Below are 26,255 nucleotides of genomic sequence, written 5' to 3' on the forward strand. Positions count from 1 at the left end.
AAATTCAGAATAGGAATCACTTCATAAATGTAAGACTCTAATATTAAAATCTGATACTCTAAATAACTTCCACTTCTCTCAAAATAAATTTCTGTCTTTGATAGAATTCCACACAGTCAATCGTCTTGCCATACTATCAAACTGTCACATAGTTCACTTCAAACGCAATACCTTGAAGATATTAAGGCATAGTACATATTTCAACTCCCTCCAGTTACAAATGAGATAATATGATTGATATAATACTAATGTGAAAAATAAGCTATTTCTAAAATGTAACTGCTTAAGCTAAGAATATGAAATGCACAAGACAAGGATTTTAAAAAAATATGTGCAAATATAAACCACTCTAACAATGTATATGCTCCCTCTGATGGCACCAGAAAAAGCAAAGCTTCTTTCAGATCTACTCTTTCAACATTTGTTACATATTCTTTCTATTTCAATAATCTCTTAAAATAATGCAAAAAATGTTCATGGCATTTATTGATACTCTATGTAATGAAGCACAACAGGAGAGTGCTATTTTCAACCAGGACAGAATAATGGTCTACTATATACACAATTGGCTACATCAACTTCCACAGTCCTAAAAGTCATATCTCTAAATGTGGCATTCAGTCAGTAAAATATGAACACTGCTATAAATTTCTTGCTCTACTTGGTGAATTTCTGACAGTTAAGGTTACAGAAGAATATAACATTCCCCATAAACTTCAGGTTACCACAAATTAATTCAACAGTTCAATAAAGAAACCACTGTTCAAAAGCTAAAAGCAATAATTTGTTTAAATTCATTTCATTCAGCATGTGCAAACAAATGAATATTTACATGATTCAAAAACATTTGAAACAAGATAATTTATGTAGTAACATGATGACAATGTTAACATTGTGCTGTCAGTTTTTAAGTTCCCATGAACTTAAAACATTTCTTCCAGTAATCAGGTTGATATCTGAGGTTGCTGTGAGTGTAAATCATGTAGGGTTTCACTATCTCCTGAAAACCTAGAAAGAAACAGTGGGCAATTATAGTTACAGTATATTTACAAATCTAAATATGCACTAAAATATTCTAATGAGCAAAAACTCACACTAGCATCTCATTCCACATATACTTCTAGGAAAATCGATATTAGGCATTTCAATGCTCATAAATTATATAATATATAATGATATAATATATCCTAAACTTACGGAGGTCTTCAGTTCATTACTAAATTTTCCCCAAAAGTTAATTTGCGTATTCATTTAATGACATACATTTGACTCTTCTCTCATTTTGCAATTTAGCTTATGCATACTCATTTATGATCAACAGCCAGCAGATTCTGCCATACTGAAGGAACATTCATCAATCAAAGTGGCAGGATTTTAATGGTTCACACTAGCAAAGGCAAATGCTGACACAGCATAGAGCTGAAGGAACCAGTAGTGAATATTTTCAGCAAAGCAACTAGACAGCGTGCGTCAATACTTAAGATAGAACTACACAGATACGGCTTTTCCAATGAGCTAATCTAATAAACAACGCCAGACATCCAGGCACAGTGTGTCCACTACCCATTCTTAGAAATGTCTTTTACTGCACTCATGATACGCACATTACTAACAAGCACTATAATAATAATAAAAGCTGTGAGAATTCGATTATGACTACTGCTGCAAAAACGGACAACAAAATAACTGTATGCAGATTCAGCATGGTAAAAATTGGTAAGAGGGAGAAAAGTGTTAACAAGAATAGCTGTTTGCATATATAAAATTTAAAAACTCACTTCTGCATTTTATAAAAAAAAACTAGGAGATGGTGTTCATCACCACTTTTACTACATGGCCCAGATGAAGTTTGGCTACAACAGAATTCTATAAATAATTACAAGAGGTATACTACAAATACATACAAAATGAGGAAAAGTGTGATATTTTGGAGCCAATGATTCCTCCTCACAGTAGAGCTGAAGGAAAATGTAGAGGGATGGAATAAACCTCAAGTCAGGGTAAACTTACTGGACAGGAAAGGGAAAGGCTTACACTGTTGGTACCCACACCAGATGAGATTTGAAAACCAAACAACTTAAATGCAGAAGATATGGTAATAAGCAAGATGGGAGTTCACTGTAAAAATACTGCGAAAGTTTCATAAGAGCAGAGAACTAAGTGCATAATACATGTTAGACAGGAGAGGGGAAAGGGAAAATTTGTTTAGAAAGTTCTAAATTTGGCACAGAAACAGCTGGACTCTCAAGTAGCAGCTCCAATAGAGGGGAGATATGTGCAAAAAGTTTCTTTGCAGTCCCTGGCACATAGGCTGCCCTGCACAGCAGGCATGTTGTGCAGGAACAGTAGAGGCCTGCAAAATCAACCTGCTTTGCAGGGCAGCCTACATGACAGGCACAACAAAAATTTTTCTGGGCCCTGTTAGACTGCCCTACATGACTGGTGTTTTATGTTGCAGTGGTACTGGCCAAGCTTTATGGATCTGCTTTGCATGGCAGCCTGTATGTCAGGGGCAAATAAATGATTTTCAAACCCCTGATGTGCAGCCTGCATCACAGGCATATTGTGGGAATAGTGTCGGCCTATTTTATTGAATTGTACAGCAGGGCTTACATGTGCCAATGAGCATGGCTGGGGACATGTTAAGATGGATACAGCAGGGGATGGAAAGAGAGGGAGGGAGGCAGACATGGAAACGGAGAAGATGGGGGCAGAGGTGGAAGGAGAGAGGGGGAGGAATATACGGTCAGAGAGGGGATGGAGGAAATGGAGAACGAGGGGGGAGGAGGAGATGAAGAGGCAAAGAGTGGAGATGAGGAAATGAAAGGCAGGAGGATGAGATGGACACAGAGAGGGAAGAAGGTAGTGTGTTCAATGTACGTGTATAATGCATGTGCGGGTGAAGCCTGGCGGGTGAAGCCAAGGGGAAAAGGCCATTAAGCACTAAAAGATAAAAGGAAGTGAAAGAAAGGAATAGTTAATGAATGGAAATGCCAAGACCACAGAAATTACCATAAAATTTAGGCGGGTGCCGAAAACCAAGCAAAGACCACAAAGCCAGTTCTCATGTGCTAAGTTCCAAGAAACTTATGTTGGGGAGAATCCAGATAGCATGTGTAGGTGCCTGTTTCACCATATATTTAACATGAAAGAATTGTCTTGGTTTCCACTATCAATGTGGCCTAAATTTATGTTAAATCCTGTGTTCTCAGTTTTTCCTTTCATTATCTGTTCCTTTTATCCTCTATTTTTTATGAATATTTTCTGACTTTTCTCATCCACCTCTCCCACCTGGCCTCTTTCTCAGGATATTTTTCAGTAATCTCTGTCTTGCTTATTACCTGTTCTTCCACATTTAAGTTATCCAGTTTTCAAATCTTGTCCAGTACAGATACCAACAATCTGTCTTTTCCTCTAATCCCGCTCGATAAGTAACCCCATGTCCACAGATCGGGGTGAATTTCCCACAACTATTTCCATTTCTTAAACCTCACCAGTCCTTTTCCTCCTCCATCCAACTTCGTTTCCCTTCATCCCTCTGCTGCCAGTTCCAAAATTAGCACATTTCCTCGTGTGTGTGTGTGTGTGTTGGGTTTAACATGCCATCAACATCAAGGTCATTAGATGGATTGTGGCAACAATGGGGAAGAAAATCAGCCGTTCCCTTTCACTGGGACCATCTCGGCCTGTGCCTAGATTAATTTATAGAAATTACGGAAAACCTAAATCAGGATGGTCAACCAAGGATCTCAACCACCGTCCTCCCGAATGCAATCCAATGTGTTAGGCACAGGTCGTGAAGTAGTGATTTATCTCTAATGTCCTGCTCAACACATCTGCATGTCACATTGCTATCCTGTATACCTGCTGCCTACCTGACAACACCCTCATCTTAGACCACTCGGTGTGTGTGTGTGTGTGTGTGTGTGTGTGTGTGTGTGTGTGTGTGTGTGTGTGTGTACGCGCGTGGGGGGGAGGAGTAGTTGCATATGCGTGCTTTAGCTCATTAAAGGATTTTTCATAAGCTAGCATGTTTTGATTCTGTCGTGTGCCTGTCAAGAGCTTAATGCTTCTACTTTTCAGTGAAGTGGCCCACTTTACTTCTACATTATCCAGATTCCACCAAAAACTTTCCATAAAAAGGATGTATGCCATGCCTTGCTTTTAAATGCAAATTTCACATCACTGAAGGCACAGTTGTCCAAAACCAAACCTTCCACTGTGGCATATGAATTATTTTTTTGTGGGATTTATCACAAAATGTATTGAATTAACTTTTTATGGGACGTCAAGATCACCTACAATTGGCTCAATACAACACATTTAACTTTCTGCGTATTATCTGTGACAGACGGAACTAACGGATCCCTTTGGGTTACAAAGTAAAGTAGGAGCACACAATGCAATAATGACCCTCCTACAACTTACTTTAGAAGATGGTTAAAGGAAGACAAATCTATGTTTACAGAGTGAGAGGAAGTTTTTGTAACACAGGGAGGGAAATGTTATATACAACCTGTATAGATACCAGACTGCAGTTAGATGGCAAAAGACTCTGAAGTGCATTTTTTGAAAATAGATTACAGAACTAACATTGAGAAACATAAAAGAGTAATGTAAAGTAGTCTAGTTAAAGCAATCGAGGCTGATGGAATTACTGTAGGTTACAAAATGAGGCACTGAAAGCAATTGACCGAGTTCTGAAATTTGGGAAGCAAACAGTTATACTAGAGAAGATATAAATGCAGACTGACAATAGCTACAAAATAATATTTCAAAAACAGAAATCTGTTAGCATTTAATATAAAATGATCCTGGTTCATAAATAAGATGTCAATTTGGTAAAGAAAGAAAGTGTAGGGGGTAAAATGGCACAAAGATATCAATGTCTGAATAAAGTAAGCGGGCTGAAATCGACTTCGGTTGCATCAGTTATGCAGAGGTTCAGCGGCTTGCATAGGACTGACTAGCTCAGAGAGAGAAATTATTAATAGTGGAATGTAACTTCTTAGCACCAGCCATTCTGCAAGAAACATTTAAAATTATTCAACCAACACTGGAAATCAAATGCATTCTGGATCAGACTCCTAAGAACATTGAATAAATAAAATACGCACTATTCATTCTCACTGCCAACAGAATGGAATTCCATGTCAATGGAATGAAGATAATACATTCACTGAAAAAATATTTTGAGATTGACACTGACAGTCCTGCGAGTCTTGTGCTCAATCTGGAATTTTTCTTAGCCACACAAACCTTGCTGTCTGAGTATTTCATCACTACCCTACCACAACCTGATTCTGTTGTTAAAACAAAATTTTTAAATACTCAACTGTTTGATGCTTACTACCACAATATGAACAGAAATTTTGTGAAAATAACAGAAAATGGCTTAAATAAAACTGAAATCTGCAAAAAATAATACCAAAATTTATCATTACATAAAGATATTTGTCACCAGTTTTGTACCTAAATGGACTGAGGACACTAGATTGCAAATTTACAAGAAAGGCTATAACAGCCTCGGTCTATCTGACATAATAATAATAATAATAATAATAATAATAATAATAATAAATAATGAATAAGAAACAAGTGTCAATTACTGAAACAGGTTCATACTACCATCAAGTCCATAATTTTCAAAGTTGCTTTGTTATTTGGTGAGAAATTGAAGTTTTATTAAACAGAATGAACAGGTCCTTTGAATAGGTTTGTGGAATTTATTTATTATTTTTCGAAATGAGAAGAGCTCCATAGAACCTTCTCTCTTTATGTAACAAAAAGACAGATATAAACATCAAAATGAGTAACATCAGGTAATAACACTTACGCTATATGGTTAATCTTACAGCAAACATAAAACAAGAATCAGATCGAAGCACCTGCTATCATCAGCACTATTCAACACATAGAAGACGAAGTCATAAAAGATGACATACAGAGATGAGGCAACTTGACAATTTGCAACAGTAACTTAAGAATAATGTTTGTAGGTGATTAGAAGATAAGATAGTATCTAAATCAAATCATGTGAGCAACAAATTTAATTTACAAATATCTACAGAGAAACCCAGAGAAAGGCCTTCAATATGAAAATCCAATAAGACCAAAAATTGTTATCAAAAAAGAATTGAATAAGTTTAAAAATTTACACACTTTACCTTAAAAACAAGAGAAAAGTAGCAAGCTGTCTCACTAATTTAAATACAATAATTTAAGTAATTACAAGCTTCATCCAAGCAATAAATTATTAGTTTATCAGTAAGTAAGAATACTGTCATTACTCAACCTCACAGAGTAATTCAAAATAACATTACTGCTCTACGACAGAGGCAACGATGCACTAACCTAAATGGACAAGCCTAACTGTCTCTTTGTCATGCAAGCTACGTGGTTAGTACTATTCCTACATTTCCTAACTTTGCACTTTTCACTGATCTAATGTTTTACGATGGTCCTGACTGTTGCACAGCAGTTTTACACAAAAAGTGATGGAACTGTATTGTAACAGGACCGCTGTTATTGTCTATAAACATAAATGATCTGGGAGACAGGATAAGTATCAGCCTGCTGATAATGCTGTGGTGTAAGAGAAGGTGTCATCGCCGAGTGACTGTAGGGAGATACAACATTTATTAAATATCCGGGCGTGACGTTGCAAACCAGTATGAAACGCAATGAAAATGTCAATCAAATAGTCAACTTTGGTTAAAGAGGAGAATTTTAGGAAAGTGGTTCACCTGTAAAGGAGATTGTATTTAGCACACTAAAGTGCGCATCATTTACGACGGCGGCCGAGTTTAGGTTCGTTCTGCGCATCTGATGTCACAAAACACAGTCAGCCAATGAACAGAGAACGAAGTTTCCAGAGCTCGACTGCAGTACAGAGCACGGACGAGTGTCTTCAGTTTTAGAAACGTTCAGTCATAAATAAAGTAACTGAACAAAAGCAATGTCTTGATAGCAGACTTTCTATAAAAGAAAGTTTGGAAAAAGCATTCTTTATACCAACTGCTTCTTCATATTCTATTAACTAATTAATAACCAATAAGTCTCCTAATTCAGGCGATAGCAAGGAAATTCATTCTCACTAACCGCTTTTTCGCAAAAAAGAACAGCGGTAATTATTTATTTCCTATTGTACTTCGACGAAACTTGAGTAATTCATAGTCATACCAACAGTGTCGGTATTTTGCGTGACTCATTAAAATTCTCTAGGAATCCGGTTGAACGATGAGATGCGTTAGCGTAATGGTTAAGGTGTTGGGCTACTAAGCTAAAGGTTCTGAGTTCAAATCTTGTTCGGTGCCTAATATTTTTTTTTACTTGAAAACAATATCGAAGTCTTATTTCATGAATTTTATTCGTTTGAATGTAATTTTTTGAAATTTCTAGTGGCAACTACAATCGACCGTACAGAAAGTATGCGCTGTGGGCTTTTACTACTGCAAACTCTTCAAAATTTCGTGGAATGGTTTGCTACATTTAATGCTGCACAATAACTGCGTTGAACATCGAAACAAAATTAAGTCATTTATGGGGGGAAGGTATCAGTCAAGAAGATGTGTAAAAAATCAAATTTTTGGGCCAAATAGTTTTTGTGAAATCGAATGATAAGTGTGTCAAAGCAGTCTGAACACCATGTGTCTGCACAGGTGAGCAGTGCAGTGACGACAAAATCGCGCAAAGCGCAGAATGCGGGGAGCACGTCTCTTCATAAACTGCGCGCTCCCCCCTAAACGTAAGTTTGCGAACTATACTATACTATGGCGCTGCTTCTCTTGGCGCGTGCAACTGGCAACGCAGCAATCTCCCGCGTCTGGGCAGGCATGCGCGACCCGCCAAGATAAAAGAATTGAACTATAGTGTGATGTATTGCTGATTAGTGTTTGAGTGTTTGGCATACAAATCAGGCTGGATTAAAGGATGACGACAAAGCAATTTAGGAGCAGGCTTTTTGATTTGCTACCAGTAAATTTGAACAACACACAAGTAATATGGAGTTGCTCCCAGAACTCAAATGGGAATCCATGGAGGGAAGGTGACATTCTTTTGAGTAGAACTAATATTTGGTTTAAACTTTTCTTGCAATATTTTAAACATAGTTATATAACATTTAACTTAGAGGGAGGGAGTGAAGAGGGGGGGGGGATTAATGTGGATGCATGGTATCGTTGCAATATAAATTATTAAGATCTTCTTGCGCTTCTATCCGCATCGGTTGGTTACTATCTCACAAGCTTTCAAGCGAGTTCTCCTCGGAAATTGTCAAGTGGTAAATGAGTGCTGTACCCTCCGTGTTATATAGCCATGTTGCTGATTGTGACATCACTGGTGCCCTCTTCCTTGCCAGCTATCACAAATGCTTCAACCTCATCTGTCATTAGGAGGATGAAGGGATTTTGGGAGGCATCATAAAAGAAGTGGTACAAATAAAAATATTTGAAAACATCATCAATGAGGATGGCAGTTTGTAGCTCACCACGACAGACAAGGGACATAAACATTACCACAGTTGGCAAGGAAGACAGCATCAGTGACGTCACAGCCAGCAGTTCTGCTATATAACAGTGAGGCAACAGCGACACGGCAGTCTTTTACCACTTGAGAATGACTGAGGAGAACTCAGTTGAAAGTTCGTGGGAAGTTAACCACCTGACTCAGCTGGAAGTCCTGGAAAATTTTATTAATTCATATCACTGCAAGACCACACATTCATACATTACATACCTTTACATAGAGGAAACATGGTGCAGCATTAAATGCCTGGGGAAACTGTGTGCTAAGAAGGGTACCTGTTAAGCTCTCTAACCTTCCTGCTACGCTGCCAAGATGAGAAAAACTATTCCAAGATTTGTCATGTTGCGTCATCACATGAACACTTTGGCAGCCAGAAGAATCTATCATCATGCCAACTCTGCCCTGCTGTGGGGAAGCTTACATTTCACTAGGAGGCAGCTGGATTAAAATGGTTGTGAGCTAATTCAAATGGTCGCAAGCTACTGGCTGTCCACCCTCGGAACTAGATTAGGAGTGGATCAATGTGGCTACCATAGCACAACAGGTGTTATCAAAGAAACAGAATGAGAAATTCATCAGGTTCTCTCAACAGCAACACGGTGCAGAACGAAAATCTACTGAACGAACTGTATCAATACGCGAAGACATATTGACACGGGTGCCATTTCAGCACTTAAGAACAGTCTTAACTTTGCACCAGCACCTCTTGAGTACCCCAAGTGATACACGTTGTGGGGTTGAGAAGCAATCGACAAGATGCCTGGTTTGTCTATTTTGTTTTACGGCACAAAAATAACTAGAGTCATAATGCATCCAATTAGAACTGTAGAACACGAAGACAACCAAAATGTAACCTAGGTTAAATGATTTCCTCATGGCGAGAGGACCGAGAAGAGGTCGTTCAAGTGGCTGGGAGAAGCTTAATAACCCGGAGCTTTTTTCTGTGAAGGGAGGACTGGTAGTAACGTCAAAGTGACACCACCTGCTGCAGACGACAACACAGAGATCATCGGAGGGAAAGTAAGAACTAATGGGCTGAGGTACGAAGACTGCACCCTGTGCAGCAGTGTCAGCGGCCTCATTTCCTGTTAGATTGACGTGACTGTGAACCCACATAAACATCACAGTGGCTCCATCATGAACAAGTGACATCTTTCCTGGACCCATTTCAGTAGGGGCTGGATGGTGTACAACACACAGGGGCTTTGAAGGGCACAGAGTCGGAACAGACAAGGCAATTGAAAAGCCTGCATTGTCAGAGGTACAGCGTGGCTTGATACGGGGCAAAGAGCTCTGCTGTAAATGCTGAGCAGTATTCCGAAAGGTGATACTGAAAAACATCTGTGCCAGTACGGAGGCACACCAACACCAAGGTCAGTTCGGGAGCCATCAGTGTACACAAAAGGTACTATCGCGAAAGTTCCATGCAAAGGTTGTAAAACTGGAGGCGATAAAGCGAGGCCTGGAGCAGTGTCCTTAGGAAGCAAATAAAGGCCAAGGTGAACACAGGCCACTGCACAAAGCCAAGGTGGTGATGGGTTTACACCAACTGAGTAAGCTGCAGGCAGTGTGAAGTTAAGCTGCCTGAGCAAGAGCCAAACGTGAACTCCAGTAGGTAAGAGAGAAGAGGGACGAGTCCCATACTGGCGATCAAAGGAGTCATCGAAGGAGGCGGCATAGGATGGGTTGCCAGGCATGGCAAACAAATGGCATGCATATCTGCCGACGAGAAAGTCACGGCGGGAGGACAGTGGTATTTCAGCAGCTTCTGCACACAGACTCTCAACCAGGCTAGTGTAAAATGTGCCAGTGGCCAAACAGAATGCCACGATGGTGGATAGTATTGAGACAGCATAAGAGGGATGGACATGCATATGCAAAACAAAACACGAAGTCTAGTTTCAAACGGACAAGGTAACCAGTATGAACAGAGGAGAGTGGCTCAATCTGCTCCCCACTGAGGACATGTAGGCCACTAAGGGACTGCGTACAGTGGGCTGCCAGGTGAGTAAAGACAATTGAGCCACTCCTGAATACCATGCTCAATGAGACAGGTTGAGGAGAAGTGCAATAGATGGCAAAATCATCACGGAAACCCCACTTGTAGAGAGTACAGAGGATAACAATCCTCCAGCAGGTGTCGTGGGCTTTCTCCAAATCAATGAATACGGCCACAGTCTAGGATTTCCACAGAAAACAACTCATGATGTGTGGACAAAGTGACGAGATGGTCAACTGCAGAATGCCGCCACGCTCTAAATCCACACTGTGCAGTGGTTTGTAAACTGTGAGACTCAAGCCGTCATACCAGCCAGGCATGAACCATACATTCCATGACCTTGCAAAAACAGCTGGTGAGATAAATGGGGTGGTAGCTATAAGGAATGAATTTGTCCTTACCGGACTTAGGTATGGGTATGACAGTGGCTTCACGCCAATGTCTGGAAACGTGCCATCTGCCCAGGTGCGCTTGTGCGTATGAAGAAGAAGAGTGCTTGCCCGCAATAGAAAGATGCTGCAACATCAGAATGTTAACATCGTCTGGCCCTGGGGTGGGGTATCATGATGAACTGAGAGGACCATCTAAAGCCCTCATGGTAAAAGCGCAGTGTAGCACTCACGATTCTGAGAAGAGAAGTGTATCGCCCGAGCTTCCTCCACTCGTTTCCGATGGAGGAAGGCAGGGCGATAGTGGGAGGAGCTAGAAATCTTCACAAAATAGCGGCCCAAAGTGTTGGAGATGGCAATAGAGTCCACAATGTCATTGTATGCTACTGTTAGGCTGGAAATTGGGGAATGGATATTGGTCCCAGAGACCCATCGGAGGTTGGCCCACACGACAGAAGAGGGACTGGAATTGTTGAAAGAATTAGTGAATGAAATCCAGTTAGCATTTTTGCTATCCCAAAGAGCATGCCGACACTGTGCATGTAACTGTTTTTAACAAATGCAGTTTGCCTTCATAGGATGACAGTTAAAAATGCAGGGAGCACGTCTCCAGGCGCAAATTGCGTTGCAGTACATCTCAGTCCACCAAGGGACTCTGACACAGTGTGCTAAAGAGGAAGTATCAGGAATGGAACATTCTGAAGTGGTAAGGATAATGTTTGTAAGATATTCTATCTGGTCTCACAACTGGAGAAATAATGTTCATCAAAGGTCGCCAGGGAGGAATAAAGCCTCCAGTTGGCTTTAGTAAGCTGCCATTCGGGTGTGCTCGTAGGTGGGGCACACGTCAGCAAACAGATAATATACAAAAACTGGTCACTCGAATAGGTGCCAGAGAGGATGGACCACTCAAGACAATGGGCAAGCTGGGCAGTGCAGAGAGAGAGGTCCAAATGGGAATAGGTGTGTGTGGAGTCCGAAGGGAACAGGGGTGCTCCTATGTTAAGCAGAGGAGATTATTTTGATTGAGAAGATCAGCCAAGAGGGCACCTCTCTGACAGGTTCTGGGAGAACTCCCAAGGGGATGGTGCGCATTAAAGATGCAGAGCAGTAGAAAGGGGTAAATTAGCTGCCAAATAAGCTGGAGGAAGTCTGCCGTGGTGACAACAAATGGCAGAGTGATGTAAACGGTGCAAAGGGAAACGGTCAAGTGAGGAAGGAAAAGGCGAACATCATCAACAGCTTGAAGGCGGGTAGTCAGGGAGATGGGTTGACTATGGACGTCATCCTGTGCAAGCAGCACGACTGTCCCATGAGAATGCCACCTGCAGGGGGAAGGTCAAAATGGACCGGGAATAAATGTGAGAGCTCAAAGTGGTTGTGAGGACACAGTTTTGCTTCCTCAAAGCAGAGAACAAGTGGATGCTGTGATTCTAAGAGCAGCTGTAAATAATCTTTGTTGGAACAAAGACCGTGAACATTCCATTGGAGGAGAGCATGAGGAGGCTGCCAAGTGCCAGCCTTCAAAGACTCGCTGCCATACAGCACAGAGGCAGCAGCAACCTGCTCCATGAGGTCTACAGAAGCATCGGCTTGTCGGCCTGTGAGTCCAAGGCAGAAAAATGGTTGGTGGGCACCGGTGACACGGAGGTCGGCCAGGCAAGGGTATCACACGGCGACACTGTTGAAGAGGATCTTCGAGTCTGTGAAGGAGAAGACCGTTTGCCTTTGAATCCTTGATAGAAAGACTCTCATGTTGGTACACGAAGGATGTAGGAAGTCTTCATGGGAGTGTTCCTTTGTCCTTTCCGACCTGTCGGTTGTGTAACTGGTGACTTCACCCCGTGAGGCAGAGGTTTGGTGGCATTTTGCGCAGCTGGTGGAGAGGACAGAAATGCTACTATGCCACTGGGCGATTTCACAACCATGGTGCAAAATTTGAGATCGCATGTCTGCATGGCCATGTCCTTTGTGGAGAACAGTACTGTAGGTACCAGATGGTAGAACACAGGTTTTCCAACTAGCCAACAACTTGCAAATGACCAGGTAGGCACTTTTTACTTCACCGAGATCTCCTGGACAGCCTGCTCATTAAATACATGGGACAATCATGGGAGGAAGTGGCTTGGTCGCCATTGCAGTTGATGCAACGGGGACAAGGAGATGGGCATTTGCCCTTCCGTACCACAGGTTACACAAGATTCTTGAGTGTGGTTGTAACAATGGCACTTGTAGCAGTGCATCACGTTCGGAATATATGGTCTGACAGTGACAACTTCATAACTTGCTTTGATCTTTGGTGCAAGAATCACTATATCAAAAGTGTATGTGTGTGTGTATGCATCTACTTTTTTTGTAACCTGATGGACTGCAATGACACCTTCATCAGAGAGGTACATTTGGATTTCTGCCTTTGTCAGGCCATCGAGCAACCTAGTGTAAATAATACCACGGGAAGAATTCAGCATTCGATGGGCCTCGACGCGAGCAGGATAGCCATGGAGGAGCGAATCTGCAAGCAGTAGTTGTGCTTGAGAATCAGAAGTTGTCTCCAAAAGCAAAGTGCCATTGCATAAATGAGAGCAGGATTTCACAGGGTCAGTAATTGCAGTAGCAAAAGACTGTCCATCTTCAGTACATGAAACCACAAGAAACCTTGGTGCAGCTCTAAGGGTTTTTGAATTGTTAGCCTCATTCCGTTTCATAACCACTGACTGTGAAGATGATTGGCTCATGGTGAGAAAATCCCCCATGCTTGCCAGCATCCCTGGTGGCACTCCTTCCAACTGGAGGCCACTTTCAGAAGAGGGTGTAACCACCTTAGGTATACGTTCACACCTCAGGTCACACCACCCGAACACCTGACGGAGGGACCAATCAGCAATTAGGAAAGGTAGGAGCTCAGGCAATCACCCCTCCCTGGGCCTGGCCAGTACCGTGTATTCTGATATTGACAATTGAAAATGCAGAATACATTTTCAAAAACAGCCGGGACATGGTCCCCAAGGGAGGGAAAAAAGACCAGCAAGAAGACAAACGTGCAACATGGAACAGAAAAGATGCTGTAAAGGCTGGGGCCACATGGTAAAGATATCTAGCGAGAGTGCACACAATATTCGTCATGAAACGTGTCCAATTATTTCAAAATCTAAACCACCGTCATCTAATTTGACTACGGCTGAATGCTATGGACTTCACGCTATCCACAACAATCGCCTCATCATGGTTCTGACAGTAGACAAGGGCAGCACATGTGTCAATCTGAATAAAACTGACAGCAACGATAAATTTCAGTTGATTCTCAAGGAGGATACCTTCCAGAAACTGCCACGGGATGTGACAACAGACATCAGAGCACCTGAAACATTCATAATTGGAAGAGGCCTTTATTAAGAATCTCCTTCCTCAGGCATAAAGACCACCTATGCTCTATGGGCTACCGAAGTCCACAAAATAGCTGCTTCTCTTCAACCCACTGAGACAACTCGGCCACAGAGCATACAGCAAGCCTACACACATGGATCCATTCATCACCTCTTATCACGGGCTATTTCTGGTGAGAAAAGTAGGAATAAAACCGCCAAAGAAGAGAACAAGAAACTTGTGTTTTTTCTTTCTGTGGCACAGTCTCAGGAAAAGATTATCTGGCTCGTGAAAACAACACCCCATCCGTGTTCAGTCCCCAGGAAAAAGCATCAACTCCTGAGGTCTGTGAAGGATGATCTAGGATTTAGAACTGGAATAAACAAAATAAAATGTCAGTGTGGCTGCTGCTACGTCAAACATCACACACTGCGGAGCAACGATGTGCTTACGCCAATTCTAGACTGAAAAATCAGCTGTGGCAGAACATGCTAAAAAAGAAATTGACGCCGAATTCTTTCCAACAAAAGATTTGTCATTATAAGGACGAAGGGATTTCGTGATAGCACCATAAAAGAAGTAGCAGAAATAAAAATATCAGAAAACACCATGAACAAGGATGGCAGTTCGCAACTTAGCAGTAAGGAACAGGGCACCAGCGAGTGAGGCCACGGCAATACAGCAGTCATTTACCTTTGAGAATGTCAGAGGAGAGCTCGGTTGAAAGTTCATGATATTTTAAACATTTCACACAGCTAGAAGCCTGAAAATATTTTATTAGCATTAATGTGGGACCGTAATGACTGATGAAGTACAATTACTCCTTTTTGGAAGCATGCAAAAAATTTATAGATCTTCGCTGATTTCTCAGCTCTTTTCTCTCCTAAATTATTTCTTAATTTTGGCTAAACAAGCCTGTAGGTGGAGAAGATTCTCTAAATGGATGCAGTGCTGGCTGGGCAAGAAATGAGGCTTTTCACAAAATTAACAAACCAACATACAAAATTAATAAACGAAGTTGGTAAGTTCCATTGTGTTAACTGGTTTCAGCTCCATCATCTTCCACCATTTGTTTGGATGGAATTGTGTTACAAATGCATCACACACAGTGGCAGGAAAATAATCAGAATCAGCAACCCTAAAAGACGTAAGAGTCAAATCCACTCTGGATGCATCTCTATGAGCAGCCAGTTTTCTGCACTTTCTGCTTGTTCATCAGTTAACCTGCTCCCTCTAAATCTTGGCTCGAACATACTAGCAAGGCAGCGAAAGGATCCTAGTTCTTGTTCCTTTCACTGTTTTATTAACTTCTTATAGCACCCTAGAGTAAATGACATTCCACCAGAACTACTGAAATCCTTGGAAGAGCCAACCGTGAAAAAAATATTCCACCTGGTGTGTAATATGTACAAGACAGGTATAATACCCTCAGAATTCAAGAACAATATTAATTCCAATGCCAAAGAAAGCAGGTGCTAACAGGTGTGAATATTAATGAACTATCAGTTTAATAAGTTATAGTTGCAAAATAATGATATGAATTCTCGGTTGGTTGGTTTAAAAGAGGGGGGAAGGGACGAAACTACGAGGTCATCGGTCCCTTGTTCCTAATAAAAACATGCCACAAGTGTGAGAATAAAACGAATGAGAAATATAAAACACAAAATGGAAAGAAAGGAAAAACCACAAGAACAAAGGAAAGGCAACGAACACTAAAAGGAACTAAAGAGGACAAGAAAAACAACAAGAGACGCTAGAAACAGAAGTGAGTAAAACAAGATAGCATGTTACAGTGGCTGGCCGACCACGAGAATAACAAGGAAAAGCCAGCCACTCTGCAACACACTAAAACTTCCACCCTAAAAGCAATAGGGTGGAGGACACAGAGGGACAAAAGACATGCACTAAAACCTACATAAAAGTACAAAACCCACTCTCGAGGATAAAACATAAAACTAAAGCTGCTGCTGAGGCATCATTGCCCAACACCGAAGGTAGGGAGCTGGGAAAGTTAAAAGTCCACAGAAGGGTGGCTAAGAGTGGGCAGTCCAGCAAGAGGTGGACAACTGTCATTTGGAAGCCACAGCGAAACAGAGGTGGGTCCTCGCGATGGAGTAGGTAACCATGCGTTAGCCATGTATGGCCAATGCGGAGCCAGCAGGTGACAACTGCTTCCTTGCGAGGGTCCTGCATGTAAGACTTCCACACATTAATGACACGTAGTTTGTTGTGGATATTGTTATGCCATTCCTTCTCCCAAAGCCGGAAAACCCTGCAGCATAAGACAGAATGCAGGTCAGCTTCGGAGATGCCCATCTCAGAAGCAGTTTCCGCATTGCCTGTTTGGCCAGCCTGTCGGCAGGTTTGTTGCCTGCGATTCCCATGTGTCCTGCGGTCCACACACACAACACTGAACGATGGGAGCGTTCCACGGAATACATGGACTCCTGGATGGACACTACCAGGGGATGGCGAGGGCAGCACTGCTCAATAGCTTGTAGGCTGCTCAATGAGTCAGTACAAAGGAGAAATGACACGCAAGGGCACGAGCGGATGTGCTCAAGAGCACGACATATGACCACCAACCACCACAGCTCTACAGTGAAAACACTGCAGCCGTCTGGTAAGGAGTGCTGTTCAATACGTCCTCCATGAACATATGCAAAGCCTACGTGACCATCAGCCATTGAGCCGTCGGTGTAAACCATGTCAGAGCCCCAGGACACATCAAGAATAGAGAGGAAGTGACAGTGGAGAGCAGCACGTTAATGGAGTCCTTAGGGAAATGCAAAAGGTCCAGACGAAGCCGCAGCCGAAGCGTATGTGAATGGACCACAAGTAGTAGAGGTGATAATGGGATGGACTCCAGTTCAGAGAGAAGGGACCACACACAAACCACAATCGTTAACCCCAACCTGGGCTGCCAATGCGGGAGATGGACTGCTGCGGGTGAGAAAAGGAGACGGTAATTCAGATGCTCTAGAGAGCTATGAATATGTGCAGTGTAACTGGCAAGCAGTTGTGCTGTGCACGTCTGATCTGCAATGGAGGGACCCAACCTCCACCAGTACTCTGGTCACAAGACTCGTCCTTAAAGCTCCTGTCGCTAGTCAAACCCTGCAGTGGTGCACAGGGTCAAGTAAATGCAATGCTGAGGGCACTGCCGAATCATAAACCACAACCCCATAGTCAATTCGGGATCGGACAAGGGCTCTGTAGAGCTGCTGCAGCGTACAGTGATCTGCACCCCAATTGGTGTTGGTCAGGCAACTGAGGGCACTAAGGTGCTGCCAGCACTTCCACTCAAGCTGACGAAGGTGAGGAATCCAAGTTAATCCAAAGTCGAATATCAGTCTTAAGAATCGAAATGCCTCCACTACAGTGAGTGTAAAATCATGATCTGGGTCCGGAAGAATGGTACAACGCCGACAAAAGTGCACGACACAAAACTTTGCGGCTGAAAACTGTAAGCCGTGGGCTAGAGCCCATGACTGTGCCTTGTGGATGGCTCCCTGTAGGCGCGGCTCAGCAACACCAGTACTGGTGGAGCAGTACGAAATACAGAAATCGTCTGCATACAGGAATGGTAAGAATGAAAGCCCTATAGCTGCTGCTAGACTGTTCATGGCCACTAAAAAGAAACAGACAATCAATACAGAGCCCTGCGAGGTGCCATTCTCCTGGATATGGGGGTAACTATGGGAGGCATCAACTTGGACATGGAAAGTATGAAGCAACAGGAAGTTTTGGATGAAAATTGGGAGCGGGCCCCAGAGACCCCACTCATACGATGTGGCAAGGATATGATGTCGCCAGGTCGTGTTCTATGCTTTACACAAGTCAAAAACGATGGCAACCAGGTGTTGGCATCTGGAAAAGGCTGTTTGGATGGCAGACTCGAGGGGGACAAGATTATCAGTGGTAGAGTGACCCTGGCAGAAGCCTTCCTGACATGGGGCCAGGAGGCTACATGACTCCAGGACCCAACTCAACCGCCGACACACCATACATTCCAGCAGCTTACAAAGAATGCTGGTGAGGCTGATAGCTATCCATGTCAAGCGGGTTCTTACTGGGTTTGAGCACTGGAATGACGGTGCTCTGACGCCATTGCGGTGGAAAGATGCCATCGCACCATATCTGGTTGAAGACAAGGAGATGCCACTTGTAGAAAGGCGAGAGATGCTTAATCATCTGACTGTGGATCTTGTCTGGCCCAGGAGCTGTGTTGGGCAACAGGCAAGGGCGCTGAGGAGCTCTCACTCTGTAAATGGGGCATTATAGAGTTCACTGTGGCATGAAGTGAACGAAATCACTTTCCCTTCCATCCGCCATTTGAGAGTGTGAAAGGTTGTGGGTAATTCTCCAATGCAGAGGCGAGAGCATAGTGCTCAGCAAAGTGCTCAGCAACCGCGTCTGTGTCGGTAGACAACACGCCATTTATGTTAACACCAGGAACACCTGTTGGGGTCTGGTACCCAAAAACTCGTTTCATCTTGGCCCAGACATGGGAAGGGGACGTATGGCATCCAATGGTCGACACATACCTCTCCCAAAACTCCTGCTTCTGTCGTTTGATTAAGTTAGAGAATGTGGGCAAGGAGCTACTTAAAGGCTATGAGGTGCTCCAGGGAAGGGTGTCATTTATGCCACTCTAGAGCTCGCCGACACTTAATTGCCTTAGCAACTTCTGGCGACCACCAAGGGACTGTCTTTTGCCGGGAGGACGCTAAAGAACGAGGGATAGCATTTTCCGACACAGAAACGATCATTGTTGTTAACCTGCTCAACCACCACATCACTGTTACCATGTGGGGGAGAATCAACGGTGACAGCAGAGGTGAAAGTGTCCTAGCCTGCCTTGTTTGAAGCCCATCTGGCAGGCGTCCATGGGCGTGACACTGGGGCAGTGACAGGAAGATGGGGAAGTGGTCACTACCACATAGGATGTCATGTGCTCTCCAGTGGATAGATGGGAGAAGACCAGGACTGCAAATCGAGAGATCAATGGCCGAATATGTGCCATGTGGCACACTGAAATGTGTGGCAGCCCCAGTATTTAAGAGGCAGAGGTCGAGTTGCGACAGTAAATTTTCGACATAATCTACCTTGGCCAGTAAGAACTGTGTCACCCTGCAATGGGTTATGAGTGTTAAAAATCTCCCAAAAGTAGGAAAGGTTTAGGGAGTTGATCAATCAGTGCAGCCAATGCGTTCAGGGGTACTGCAGACAGTTACTTCCTGCGTTGTCCTTATCCTGACAGCCACAGCTTCAAGAGGGATTTGAAGGGACACAGGTTCACTGTATACTACGTTCAGGACATAGACACCTGACATTTTATTATAGTTGCTACGGTTCTTGTTATATCCCTTATAGCCACAGAGGGCAGGGGTCTGCATTGCCAGGAACCAGGTTTCCTGGAGAGCAATGCAGAAAGCAGGTGTAAAGCTTAACAGTTGCCGTAGCTCAGCCAGGTGGCGAAAAAACCGCTGCAATTCCACTGGAGGATGATGTCATTGTGAGACTGGGAAGGCATGGAACATTCAAAGGCCGTTTACACCTCAGGGTCACCTGCTGCCACCGACTTACTGCCTGAGCAGTCTATATCCATTGTGTATGAAAGTCTGGCAAGATCTAGGTCCTTAGTGGACGCCAGGATCTCCACCCCATCCTCAGATGCAGAGCTTGTAGGTAGCTGTGGTATGGGTGCCACTGCAATTTCCTTGGTCTTAGGGGGTCTTCTTTTTGGATTTCTCTTGCTGCTCCTTGGGTTTCCCTGGCTGGGAGGACTTCATTGGCTCAGTCTCCAGGACTGAAGATGAGTGTGAAGTCCTACAACCAGCTGCTTTTGAGCTCTTCAGCCATTGGCGGGGGTCATCTTTCCCACTAGCAGAAACCTGGGAAGGCAGTAACCCAAGGGACCCCTTCTTAGTGAGAGAAGCCGAAGAAGACTTACGTTTCTCCAGGTTAGAAGTGGGGACGGATGTCCCCGATGGTCGGGGGGGGGGGGGGGGTGATGCTCCCGAAATAGGTGGTGCGGGAGGAACAGGTAGGGAAATGGCCCCCACAATCAAAGGGGCAGGTGTAGTCTTCCAGCTCTGAGAGATGACTGGGGTTGGTGAAGCTGAAGGTGCCAGAACTGTTGTAGGGGCGGCAGAAGACGATGTCATATGCACAGGATGCAGGCGTTCGAATTTTCTCTTAACCTCAATGTAGGTCAGTCAGTCCAGGGTCTTGTACTCCCATGATTCTCCTTTTTTTCTGGAGAATCCTGCAGTTAGGTGAGCAAGGTGAATGGTGCTCTCCACAGTTGACACAGGTAGGAGGCGGGGCACATGGAGTATTGGGATGTGATGGGCATCCGCAATCTCAGCATGTGACGCTGGAAGTACAGTGGGAAGACATATGGCCGAACTTCCAGCACTTAAAGCACTGCATCGGGAGAGGGATATAGGGCTTCACATCACACCGGTAGACTGTCACCTTGACCTTCTCGGGTAATGTATCACCCTCAAAGGCCAAGATGAAGGCACTGGTGGCAACCTGATTATCTTTCTGACCCCGGTGGACACGCTGGACGAAATGTACACCTCGCCACTCTAAATTGGCACAAACAGCATCGTTGGACTGCAAAAGAAGGTCCCTGAGAAATATGATACCCTGGACCATATTTCAACTCTTATGTGGCATGATTGTAACAGAAACATCCCCATCTTGTTACAAGTATGCCCGTGACTGGGCAGAGGTTGCTGTTTTGATCAAGACTGACCCAGGTCTCACTTTGGACAATCCCTCCACTTCCCCAAACTTGTCCTCTAAATGCTCAACAACGAGGCTTCATCTTCACAAAAGATTCCCCATCAGCTCTCTAACATACAAGGTACCGGGGGAATAAGATCTGCTGCCATCCTTTGCCTGACGTTCCTCCCATGGTGTGGCCAGGGAGGGGAACGATTTGGGGTTGTACTTATGTACATTGAATTGACCTCTTGATCGCTTAGAGACTGCTGGTGTTTCACCACCAGCAAGAGATGGATGATTACACTTCATGGCGTATCATCCGCCCTGATGCCACCCACTCCGACCAGGGGCCCTCCTGACGGGCGCCACCAAGCCACAGTAAAGGCCACCTGGCAGGATGGCCATTGCCGTGAGTCCCGATGCCCCAGGGGCATGGGCATCTAACACTTGGCACACGTGGAGAGTTAATGGCACAGGCATCAGCAGAGTGATCCCTGTGTGGTCAGGGGACTACAACTAACAGGGTACATGGCGGCCACACCACAATGGACTGGCTACCATGCTGGATATCAAGTACAAAGAAGTCCATTGGCCATCGTCGACACAGAAAGCAACACTGCGTAGTGCATGGTGGAAATGCATCCAGGAAGGTGTCCTTGTTCAAGAGAATAAGAATGAGCAGGACTGAAATGCGACGACAAGAAAGTGGGCTAAAGATCTCAATGCACGACGGACACAGCGCACCATCAGGATGTATACGCGGCCAAGGAAAAAAATTCCCGAATTTCCTGGTTAAAAATATACTTTCTCCCAGGTGAAAAAATGCTTTTTCCGTGTGAAGTGACAGTATAGTTTACCTTATCAATTCTTTGAATGGTTATGGTGTTATACACGGGCGTAGAATTTCCCATCACTTTAGAAAACTAAACTCGGGGAAAAAGACATGTTTTGGAAATATCTTTGATGTGCACCAACATGTATGCTGCGTATTTTCGTATTACGAAAATATACATTGGAATTCCACCAAACACCGCATGTTACCTTCCAAATCATTGAAACTGAGATTGCAATGCGCTTTTGTAAGCGTCATAGCTCGTGTCACGTGATCTCACCAGCCGATGACAGCGGATATTCACAGCATAGGACACGTGGTGTAGTCAGCCAACAACAATATCACTGTTAAGTAGCATGAACACACACACACACACACACACACAGGGAAAGTTAATAGTTGCTACAAGAAAAGAAAAGCTTTCACATATAATATTGGTCTCTAAGGTTAGTAAGCTGCAAGAAAAGCTAAGCTTCCACATATAATGTTGATCTTTTTTGCACATTTTACACTTTAAGATATATCACACAAATGTGCCAGTAAAATTTTTAATGATGACATAAATATGCGATCTCCATGGTTCGAAATTCTTCTAAATGGCTCCTCATCAAAGAGTTGATTTTTACATGAGAGTCAAACGCTCTGATTTAATAAATTCATGGTACATTCTTGCACACAATTCAACTTAAGTAAAAGGATATTTCCTTGGGAAGTAACGCTTTTCAAACTACCATTCGCAATATTTTCCCGCGACCTGTTAGAAACAGGTTCGTTTCAGCAGTTGCCAGATAGCACAGATAACAGGCGACACCAAACTTGCGCTGCTATCATGATGTAGGAAGCCCGTATATATGTAAGTGTAAAACATTGAAAGATCACACATTATGTCATAAAAGAAACAAGGCATCAGAGGATACTGCAAGAGCATTGGAATTTCGTGAACCATACTAAAATGTGTACACTTTTGTTCCTTATAAATGTTGGTTTTACACTTAATGCATGTCATAGCACTTTTCCTGTGTTTATTATATGGACAATAATTGCATCTTGTTCTTTTTCCTGAAAGAGGTAGTTGGTTCGGCAATACGACATCTTTTTGAACAACACACCTTTGCATGGCATCAACGATTTTCTTTGGAAGATTAGGGATCTGAATACGAAGTTCCAGTAGTGGTCTTACAATTTCCTCTGCTAAATCTCTTAGGAACAAACGCCTTTTATCACTTCTTCCACTATGGTATGTTAGATGTTGGGCGGAAAATAAAATTTCACTGTTCATTGCTGCAACATCCATGATATTCATCCATAATGCAAATGGCCATCATCTTGTTTGTCTCTTGCAAGTGTAATAACGAATTTTCTGGTCCATTTGATCTACTCCACCCTTCGTAGAGTTATAGAACTTGATTATGTCTGGTTTCTTTTTTGCATGAGTTTCACCAATGTTTCTGTCGTGATGCATTGTGCTAATGAGAACTACAGACTTTTTCTTTTTGGGAACATAACTCACCAAGTCACCTCTAAATGCAAACAAAGAGGAATGAATTGCTCTTGAGGCAGATGGTTTCATCTAATTAGGAATTTCTGGTTTATTTTGTTTGTTTGTTCCCACCACTGTAATTTGCTTCTGAAGCATCTCTTCTGCCAGCTGCACGCTACTAAAGAAGTTGTCAACAGTAATATTTTTTGATGATCCTTCAATGCTTTTAGCAAGATATTTCACCATATTCAATCCAAGATTTTTCTGATTAGGTTCATGGGGCTTCCTTCCCGTGTAAACAATTCCGTCTACAGCATATGCAGATATACATCACATAACCAAAATATTTTTATGCCATACTTGGCTGGTTTAGAGGGCATATACTGGGTGAAGCTGCATGTTCCACAGAATGGGACTAGCTGTTAGTCAACTGTGATCGAATCATTGGGAATCATTCTATTTCTACACTTGTCAAGCAATAGTTCCCATACACAGCGAACAGTTACAAGTTTGTCATCTGCAGATCGAGCTTCACGGGTACGCCTGTCATCAAATCTAATCATTCTCCTTATATCTTCGAGTCTATTTACTGACATGGTGGCCTTATATGCAGGATTTGCCTTTTTATCCAAGAATAATTCTCTAATAGGGACATCCCAAATCTTCTCAACACCAGAAAGCAGTAAAAGACCAAGAAAACCCTCCATTTCAGCAAGCAAAATGTTTTTCCACATTTTACCACGTAAAGCAGCCACTCTTCTGCCTTCAATATTTGTGCAGTTGATGATTTCCTCTAGTATTTCCTTGGAGATGAAATAGTCCCAGGCATCCTTAGGTTTACAGGTTTACAGGTTTTCAAACCAGGTGCCTTCTTTACGATATTATGGACAAGTGTACGAAAAGTTGCAGGAGGATCTAATTTCCAAATCATTCCATTCCTACTAATGTATGTGTGGTCTTCTATACTTTTTTGTGATGGTTCTTCCATTTTCAGACTGATGAAGTAATATTATCGGAAGGACTGTCATCTGCGTCAATATTCACATCTGCAGGTTCATTGGCTGATTCTTCACTACTTGCATCTTCAAAAATATTTCCTTCCTCGCAAGAATCATCATCTTCAAACCACTGATCCACAACACTTTCAAAATTAGCTGCATTTGCATGTACTGACTCTCTTGCTTTGCGTGTCGAAGCCATAGCAAAAGGCCTGTCTTTCGAACAGCAGCTTGTGCAGCACTAAACGAGTCATACTCGTAACAATATGGGCCTTGCAGCAACAAACAAACTACAGTAACAATGAGACTGACAAGAGCAGCACAGGATAACAATACTATGCAATAATAAAACATTTGATAGCAAAAAGATCTATAATACACCGACATTGCCAATATGTGAAAGTAGTGTGCATTATTTTTTAGTTATACTATTACTACTACAGCCACTGCTGCTGTTGGCACTCCTGTTGCTGGAAATACGACTACAGTTATTGTTGAACTAATAACTGTTCCCAAACAAATGTTGAAGACAATATAGGCTAAAGAACATTTATAAATGTGCGAGGGCTTCTGAAGCCCTGCTTATGCATTCACAGTATATGGGTAAACTTATTGAATTATAGTATAAACTTAAAAAGGTATCTCATTCAGACTTGATAGGAGGAATGTCACAGTGTTAGTGAAAGAGTACTGGAAAGCAGTTTGAAATCAAACAAAAAATTACAGATTAAAAAAAAAAATTAAGACATACAAGGGCCTAGGAGCCCTGTATATGCATCCTAGGGTTAAATTAATATACATAGTATTGCTACAAGAAAAGAAAAGCTTTCATTTACAATATTGGTCTCTCACGTTAATAAGCTGCAAGAGAAGCTAAGCTTTCACATATAATGTTGATCTTTTTTTGCGCGTGTTACACTTTAAGATATATCACACAATGTGCCAGTAAAATTTTTAATAATGACATAAATGTCTGGTCTTCAGGGTTGGAAATTCTAAATAGCTCATCATCAAAGAGTTGATTTTTAAATGAGATTCAAACGCTCTGTGATTTAAGAAATTCATGGTACGTTCTCGCACTTAGTTCAACTTACGTAAAAGGATATTTACTTTGAAACTTTTCAAACCACCATTCGCAATATTTTCCCGCGACCTGTTAGGAATAGGTTCTTTTCAGCAGTTGCCGGAGAGCGCAGGTAACAGGCGACACCTCACTTGCGCAGCTACCCTGACGTAAGAATCCCGTATGTACGTACGTGTGAAACATTGAAAGATCATAAAAGAAACAAGATATCAGAGGATACTCCAAGAGCATTGGAATTTCGTGAACCATACTAAAACATGCACATTTAAAGGGCACATTTGTATGTCCAAATTCCCAATGAAGTAGACCTAAACCTGATATTAAGCTTTTCAGTGTGGTTTTCGGGATGTAAATTTTCTTGGAGCATCAGTACTATATTATATCATGTTTGATTCTTTATTATGGCGTAACGCCGTATGTGCCAGAAGATTTTGTGCACTTTAAATGCAGCGAACAGTTGAAACTAGCCAGTAGTGTGGAATTAAACATTTCGTTTGAAATACATTGACTGCCTCTGTGGAAAGGGTTTATAAAAGTCACATTTCTTTAGCAAACAGACAAAAATAACTTCATTGTTCTGGAAGGCGATTAATGCTTGACTGTCAGAAAGGTGGAAATAAAACAAAATCTGAAACTAAAAACATATATTAGCCTTCAGTGATTATGTGAATGTATTTTAACTCACTTTATAGTTCCCGGCCACAGGTATCCGTTTGGTTTTCATTTGACATGAGGGTAAAGAGCAAAATCACTAAATGTAAACACGGGCCATGTGGAGACTACCCACTATAACTCAGACTGCTCTGCGGATCAGCCCCAGATCTACGATATTTGCTAACCGGG

At 42.7% G+C, this 26,255-nt stretch overlaps 1 protein-coding gene across 1 annotated transcript in view; it reads right to left on the reverse strand.

The window, feature by feature from the left end:
* Positions 1 to 762: 762 nt before the first annotated feature.
* The window catches only part of LOC126253372 (inactive selenide, water dikinase-like protein), a 77,957-nt gene continuing 52,464 nt past the window's right edge, over positions 763 to 26,255 (reverse strand). The window contains exon 2 of the mRNA XM_049954653.1: positions 763 to 1,008. The gene's annotated coding sequence lies outside the window, so the exon portion shown is untranslated. The remainder of the gene's footprint in view (positions 1,009 to 26,255) is intronic.

Source organism: Schistocerca nitens, chromosome 4 (genome assembly GCF_023898315.1).
Source record: "Schistocerca nitens isolate TAMUIC-IGC-003100 chromosome 4, iqSchNite1.1, whole genome shotgun sequence".
In the NCBI taxonomy this organism is placed as follows: Eukaryota; Metazoa; Arthropoda; class Insecta; order Orthoptera; family Acrididae; genus Schistocerca; species Schistocerca nitens.